Below are 8,090 nucleotides of genomic sequence, written 5' to 3'. Positions count from 1 at the left end.
AGCGGGGCGGGGCGGGGCGGGGCGGGGCGAGTGGGGGAGGGGCGGCCGGGGGGCGGCGGTTGGGCAGCGTCGCTTCGGAGGAGGAGGAGGAGGAGGAGGAGGAAGGACGGCGAGCGAGGAGGATGGCGGTGTTGGAGCTCCCCACGGTAACCCGGGGCCGCTGAGGAGTGCGGTGGGGGTGGCGGGGTGTCTGTGGGTCGGTTCTTCCTGCTTTCCTTCCTGCCCGTCGGGCGTTCGGGCTGGCTGTCGGGAGGGGGAGGCCCCGCGCGCCCTGACAGGCGCGAGCCGGCGGGGCCCGGGCGAGGCCCGAGGGACCGCGGCCCTGGGAGGCGCCGCCGCCGCCGCCGCCGCCGCCGCCGCCGCTTTCCTGGGTGCTGCGGCCGGGAGGACCGGGCGTCGGCTGCTGTGCTGGGACCGCGGCCCGGCGCCGGGAGCGAGTCGGCCGGCCCTGACAGTGGCCGGGGTCGGGCCTGCGGTGGCGGCGGGCGCCGGGACAGCGGCCGCGCGAGGGCGAGGCGGCGCCGGAGGGCGCGCGGGCCGGGGGCGGCGGCTGACCGTCCGGCTCCGCTCAGGGCCCGCCTGCGGGGCGTCCCGTGGGCGTCCGGGGAGCGGGGGGCTTGTAAGCGCCGGGCCGGGGCCAGGGTCCCGGGTCCTGGGTCCCGGGCGCGGCGGAGGTGGTGCAGCTGCAGCCTTAGTCCGTCCGGAGCCCCCGGCGGCGGAAAGTGGGGAGTCGACTCCGGGTGCGAGTCGGCCGGCGGGGCGAGTTGCCGGCTTGGACGCGCCGGGGGTGGGGTGGGGGGGCAGCCTCGCTCCGCGTTGGTGGGGGGATCGAGGGAAAAGTAGGCTGACCCTCCCTGCGGGGATCCCCGCCCGCGGCTAGTAGCGCCGGAGGCTTCGGGGCCCGGAGTTTTTTTTTTTTTTCTTCTCTTTCTAACCTCTCCTGATCCATTGTTTTGCACTACCCCCTCCCCCGTCCCCATTAGTCTAGGCAGAATGAGTCCAAACCGTTCATTGCCTTAAACAAAATAAAAAATCAGCAGAGGGGTCGTGTGGTTGCATTGCAATGGATTTACAAACAGGTGGAACGTATACTGGGAGCTGGCAAGAAGATGCTTTTGTGCGAGCGTGTGTGTGTGTGTGTGTGTACACGCTTTCAGCCCTTCCAGCCAATTGCATGTTCTTGTCTCTCGCTTTGTGTCATGACGGAGGTGATGAGCATAAAGGAGGAAGGAATGTTTTGCAACCTACCCCATGAAGTGTTTTCTGAGTCTCTGGAGGATGGATGCTGAGGCAGAAACCCGGGCCTGCAGAGGCAGAGCGAATAAATAGTATTTACTCGCAGTGCGACCACCTCGACCTCGGCGGCGCCGGCGAGTGCGACTTGGACATTAAAAAAAAAAATTCCAGGTACACTCCGGCAACCCTGTATTTTTGTATCAGTGTAGTATCAGAAACTTTGTTTTGATTTTGAAGACCTGTTCGTGGGTGCGTTATGATCTCTGATCGCTTGTTTGGCCTTTTACGTGGTAGCCCTCCAGCCCTTTGCTGCGGTGTATTTGAGTAGATTTGGCTGCCGGATCCGATGCGTCTGTCGCATTCTGTAAGCTTACCTGTATGAGGTGAGTTCATCGGCTGTTGATTTTCTATGTGGCAGTGACAGTTTTATCAGTAGAAGTAAGTTTTACACATGGAGTCTAGACTAAATATGATAAATGCCTTAAATACTTACTTGGACATAAGGTACACTGTAAATTTTTGACTGGAAATATACATCTGGTATTTTCTTTAATTTTTTCTTTCTTTCTTTTTTATTTTATTTTATTTTTTGCCTCCAGGGTTATCGCTGGGGCTCGGCACCTTCAGTATGAATCCACTGCTCCTGGAGGCCATTTTTTCCCATTTTTTGTTGCCCTTGTTGTTGGATAGGACAGAGAGAAATCGAGAGAGGGGGAGAGAAAGAAACCTGCAGACCTGCTTCACCGCCTTTGAAGTGGCGCCCGCCCCCCACTTGCAGGTGGGGAGCCAGGGGCTCGAACTGGTATCCTTGCGCCATGTGCACTCAACCCCCTGCGCTACCCCTCTGGTATTTTATTTTAATGAGGGAGATAAAGAAAAATAAAAGAGAAAGGCCTGAGCACTGGTCAGCTCTGGTTTATGGTGGTGCTAGGTATTGAACCTGGGACCTCAGAGCCTCAGGCATGAAAAGTCTTGAAGAACCATTATGCTGTCTCCTTGACCCTAGTGAATATACATTTGAAACTTGTACCACCTGATAGGTATAGTTTTGTCTACGGTCTGTACTTTTCAAATGGCTTCAAGATGATAAGAAACTAATATAAAACCTTTAATTTTAGACTGCCTATTTCCAGGTATGGACTTGGCCTTTCTCCCCAAGTTGTTCAGTTTAGGGGAAAAAAACAACACATTTATTTCAGATTGGCATTTGTTTTCTGTCCTGTTGTTAAAATTTTCTCTTATTATGAATTGCTAGGAATTAAAGAGCGATAGATATGCAATAATAGCTTTCAGTTGGATTTATTTTTATTTACTTATTTTTTAGTCCTTTACTGTATTCAGATATTTGGTTCAGAGCTGCCTTTTGATAATGACACCAAATAAGGGTCTTATAATAATTGTGAAGTATAAACAAGTCATATTTGAAGTATTTTTTTTTTTGGTCTCCTGGATTATTGCTGGTGCTCAGTGCTTGCACTGTGAATCCACTGCTCCTGGAGGCTATTTTTCCCACTTTGTTGCCCTTGTTGTTGCCATTATTATTATTGTTGTTGTCATTGCTATTGTTGGATAGCACAGAGAGAAATGGAGAGAGGAGGGGAAGACTGAGGAGAGAGAAAGACACCTGGCGACCCCCCCTGCAGGTGGGGGGGAACGGGGGGGGGGCCCAGGATCTACTTATGCCGGGTCTTGGGCTTTGCCCCATGTGCGCTTAACTCGCTGCGCTATCGCCGGACCCCCATATTTCACTTTTTAAAAGGAACACAAACACTGTAAATTTATGTTGTTGAGATTTTCATTTTCACTATTACTATTTTTTCAGTGACTGAGACAGGTTTTGTTTCACATTTGTTTATTTTATTTTTTACCAGAGCGCTGCTCAGCTCTGGTTTATGGTGGTGTGGGGTGAACCTGTGACTCCAGAGCCTCAGGCATTAGAGTCTGTTTGCATAACCAGTATGCTATCTCCCCTACCCTTTGTTTCACATTTGAAAAGATATAAATTAATGGTGTGTTGCACCAAAGTAAAAGACTCTGGCGTGGGTGAGGGGGGAGAGTACAGGTCCTAAACAGGATGGCAGAGGACCTATTGGGGGTTGTACTATTATGTGGAAAACTGAGAAATGTTATGCATGTAAAAACTATTGTATTCACTGTCATGTAAAACATTAATCCCCCAATAAAGGAAAAAAAAATAAAAGAAAAAATATAAATTGGAATTCTAAGTGGAAAATTTCCAAAGATGGCTGTTGAATTGATAATCTTTTTGTTTTGGTTTACCCACCTGGATTGTGGGGGGAAAGTGAATAAAATTGGAATTCTTTGTTATTCAGGTCATTTAATTTCAGCTTTGCATGTTTGGAAAATATTCTGGGTAACATCTGTTTGATTTAATATTTCTATAAGGCTTATGGTCTTTACATAGTTTAAATGATTTTGAGATTTTTTCCCTTGAAAGATAAGTAAATATAAAAATGAGTTATTATTTTTTTTCACTAGAAAAGGTACTGTAATCTGTATGTGCAGATAGAAGAATAACTATTTTTGGAGGGTGAATCTTAAATGAAAGGATTTATCTTTGTAAATCATCTAACTATACCATTTGTGTCATTTATAACTGAAAATTAAAAAAAAAATTCCTTTATAGCAAAAATCACAAGATAATAAAACAAAAAAACCTTGATATGCAGCTGGAAAGAGTTATACAAAATACTTTTGTGCCTGAGGCTACTAGGTCCCAGGTTCAATCCCCAGCAACACCATGAGTGAAAGTATCAGTGCTCTCTGGTGTGTGTCAATTTCTCTTTCTCCATCTTCCTCTCTGTATCTCTTTCATTAATAGAATAAGTTAATGAGACACTAAAGAAAAGCTCTAAACAAGATTTAAAAAGAAATCCTCAGAATTGCCCAGCACATCTTTCAGTAAGTTCTGAGTTTTGTAATTTGGACTTGGTGGAAGTACTCTTAAGCTAATTTATAAAATCTTAGCACTTTGTCATTTCCCAATAAGCCTTAACGGGGAACCACTAAATATTTTGATAGAAGTGCGTTAATATCACACTTAGTGAATACTGAAAATGTTAAATTGGTCACTTTTGTTTGACTTATACATGTATTTCATATTATGTATTAGACATCCAATGATTTAAAGCCAAATCTATTTTAGATTAAATTATGGTCATCATTGTACTAGTCTACATATATAAAGTATATATGGAATTATATAGATATGTGGAAGTTACAAATATATAAGCTCTTGTGACTCCTATTTTAATTGCTTTATTTGTCCTTTTAACTTTGTCCAATTACACTGTATCAAAATTATAATTCATAGAGCTTTGTGGAATTATTTCCCGTTTTATGTCAGTGTAGAAGGTTTTGCGTTTTCTGCTGCCACGCACACCCTTTAGATTTTCAAAATAAGAAAAAAATTCTGTTATTGGTGATCTAAGCTTTTTGAATTTAGATCTATTATAGATGATTCTGAAGTCTTTTAGTCAAATTTAAAGGAAGATACATAAGTCTGAGATTCTGATCTATATTTTAAAACATGTAATTGCATTATTTGAAGGATAATGTTCATTCTGCCTTTGCTATTTTCCTTTGGTTCCCTACTTTCAAACATATAATTAATTTAGCAGATCTAAGGTATAACATGAAAAAAACCTTAAATTGCAAAGAACTGTCAGCTTTTGAGATTTGGTAACATGATTTTGAGAAGGCATGAAGTTCCTGTTATCAAGATTTTAAAGAACTAATTAGTTTTCACATATTATATCTCATCCCAACTTTTCTGAAGGTCAGAACTGATCACACAAAGTGGTACACGCTGTTAACGATAAGTTCTCTTTTATCAGAAAGAATGCGCAGGTTACTTGAAGCTAAAAATATTACAGGAGACCTTAGGGGAGGGAATAATTGCTTCCTATGTAGACTGAAAGAGCTTTATGATGTATTTTGACATATGTTTGTCTTCTAGTTTACAGCGCTGTGCACATTTGGTGTAGTTACTTTATTTGCTCTCAAATACTGTGCATAATTCCTACAGTTTTTATTAAGTGATTTCCCAGTTAACAGAGACGATATTTTTCTCCTTGAGAGAGATGGCAGCACCCCTCTGCATCTGGAGCTTTCCCTGCTCTCATGGTATTTGCTGAGGGAGGATTCTTTTGGTTTTTCTTTCTTCTATCCTTAAAGGTGACTTTTTTTTCTTTTCATTTTAACTTTTTGGTGTCTTGGAGGGAAAGTAAAAATGACTTGTTTGGGTACTCATGATTTCCAGAATTTTCACTTAATTAACTTTTATCAATTAAATTTGGTCTTTCTCAGTTTCTAGTTTTGTGTTACACATCTCTCCTTATTACTTTTAAGACTTGCACAGCTTTGCAAGTAGTCTTTAAGATAACTTAAAATTTGTTGTATGAATGTTTCTTAAAACTACAGTTTGATACTCATTAATCTCATAAACCTCTGATTGGATACTATGCATGCCTTGTATTCTAAGGATACAGAGACAAATACACTGTTTTTTTTTTTTTATTGTACTATTTTTTTATTGGGGAATTAATGTTTTACATTCAACAGTAAGTACAATATTTGTACATGCATAACATTCCCCAGTTTCCCATATAACAACACAACCCCCACTAGGTCCTCTGAATCCTTCTTGGAACTGTATTCTCCCCCACCCACCCACCCCAGAGTCTTTTACTTTGGTGCGATATGCCAATTCCATTTCGGGTTCTACTTGTGTTTTCTTTTCTGATCTTGTTGTTCAACTTCTGCCTGAGAGTGAGATCATCCCATATTCCTCCTTCTATTTCTGACTTATTTCACTCAACATTATTTTTTCAAGGTCCATCCAAGATCAGCTGAAAACGGTGAAGTCACCATTTTTTACAGCTGAGTAGTATTCCATTGTGTGTATAGACCACAACTTGCTCAGCCACTCATCTGTTGTTGGACACCTGGGTTGCTTCCAGGTTTTGGCTATTACAAATTGTGCTGCCAAGAACATATGTGTACACAGATCTTTTTGGATGGATATGTTGTGTTCCTTAAGATATATTCCCAGGAGAAGAGTTGCAGGATCATAGGGGAGGTCCATGTCTAGCCTTCTGAGAGTTCTCCGGACTGTTCTCCACAGAGGTTGGATCTATTGACATTCCCACCAGCAGTGCAGGAGGGTTCCTTTGACCACAGACCCTCTTCCGCATTTGCTGCTGTTACCTTTTCTGATGTATGACATTCTCACAGGAGTGAAGTGGTATCTCGCTGTTGTCTTGATTTGCATTTCTCTGACAATCAGAGACTTGGAGCATTTTTTCATGTGTTTCTCGGCCTTTTGGATCTCTTCTTTGGTGAATATTCTGTCCATGTCCTCCCCCCATTTTTGGATGGGGTTATTTGTTGTCTTGTTGTTGAGTTTGACAAGCTCTTTATATATGTTGGTTATTAAACTCTTGTCTGATGTATGGCATGTAAAGATCTCTCCCATTCTGTGAGGGGTCTCTTGGTTTGGGTAGTGGTTTCTTTTGCTGTGAAGAAGCTTTTTAATTTGATGTAGTCCCATAGGTTTATACTTGCCTTAGTCTTCTTTGTAATTGGATTTGTTTCATTGAAGATGTCTTTAAAATGTATGCGGAAAAGAGTTCTGCCAATATTTTCCTCTAAGTATCTGATAGTTTGTGGTCTAACATCCAAGTCCTTGATCCACTTGGAATTTACTTTTGTATTTGGTGAAATACAGTGATTCAGTTTCATTCTTCTGCATGCTTCAACCATTGTTTCCAACACCATTTGTTGAAGAGACTCTGGTTTCTCCATTTCATAGTCTGAGCCCCTTTGTCAAAGATTAGATGTCCATAGGTGTGGGGGCTTACACTGTTTCTTACTTTAAGTTTACAATTTGTTGCATGAACTATATTATATATATTATTACTGAAGTAATAATAGTTGTTTTTACAAAATGACAAGTGCTTTCTTTGGTAGTAGTTTACAGGAAAGAGTTCTGAGTTAAGACTTAGATTTGCTGTTTGGAATGTAGGACTTGAAAAAAAAGCCAGGAATAAATAAGATAGGTAGAGGACAAAGAAAGCAGAGCCAAGAAATGGTAAAGTCAATTCTTTCCCTTCTTTCCCCTCCCTTTCTTCCTTTCCTTCTTTCTTTCTCCCTTTCTACCTTTTTTTTTTAATTTTAAAAAATATTTATTTATTGCCTTTTGTTGTCCTTTTTTTTCACACTTTATTTCTCTTAATGTTATTAGGACACAAATTATTTTGTATAATCTTAAGGGATTCAACCCATGGCATTCTTCCCCTGGCTAAACTCCTTTTACATCCTTTGGGGAGGCTAACAGCTTTACTTTCTTCTGTCTTAATGTCTGCTATTATCTGTGCCCCTTTTTTTAATAGCACTTAAATCTTTTTTGTAATGGTATGTTTAATTTTTTTTGTTAGATGGCAGTGTTAACGATGAATGGAGTATGCCTATCTTTGTTACTACCTTTTCTCTCATGCAATATGCAGATTTTATACTGTGACTTGCTAGTAGAAAATTAGCTTAAATTAGTAATCAAGTAGCTGGGATGGTGGCTCAGTAGGTAGTTTGTAGGAGGTGCATGTGTGGATTCTTGGGTTCAGTTGCTGGTGTTGTATGTGTGAGTGGTTCTCTGGTCTATATCTCTTACATACTCTTTCTTTAAAAAATTAGTATGTAGTGTCCCTTAATAAGCACCTCACTAAAAAGGCTCAAATAAATGTCTCTTGGTATTAGAACTCTTAGAATCTTAATTCCGGGATGTTTTGGTCTCTATGTTGTACAGTTTGTAAAAGTTTGGTACTTAATATAAAAAA

At 41.9% G+C, this 8,090-nt stretch overlaps 1 protein-coding gene across 4 annotated transcripts in view; it reads left to right on the top strand.

Annotated features, from left to right (window-relative positions):
* The window catches only part of SHOC2 (SHOC2 leucine rich repeat scaffold protein), a 64,952-nt gene that overhangs the window by 733 nt on the left and 56,129 nt on the right, over positions 1-8,090 (top strand). The window contains exon 1 of one of the 4 annotated variants that reach the window (XM_060171339.1): positions 33-146. The exons of the other annotated variants lie outside the window; for them this stretch is intronic. The gene's annotated coding sequence lies outside the window, so the exon portion shown is untranslated. Of the gene's footprint in view, positions 1-32; positions 147-8,090 lie in introns of those variants that run through there. 4 annotated transcript variants of the gene reach the window in all.

Source organism: Erinaceus europaeus, chromosome 14 (genome assembly GCF_950295315.1).
Source record: "Erinaceus europaeus chromosome 14, mEriEur2.1, whole genome shotgun sequence".
Classification (NCBI taxonomy): Eukaryota; Metazoa; Chordata; class Mammalia; order Eulipotyphla; family Erinaceidae; genus Erinaceus; species Erinaceus europaeus.
The sequence above is the reverse complement of the archived record's forward strand: the minus strand, read 5'-3'. Positions and strand labels throughout refer to the sequence as shown.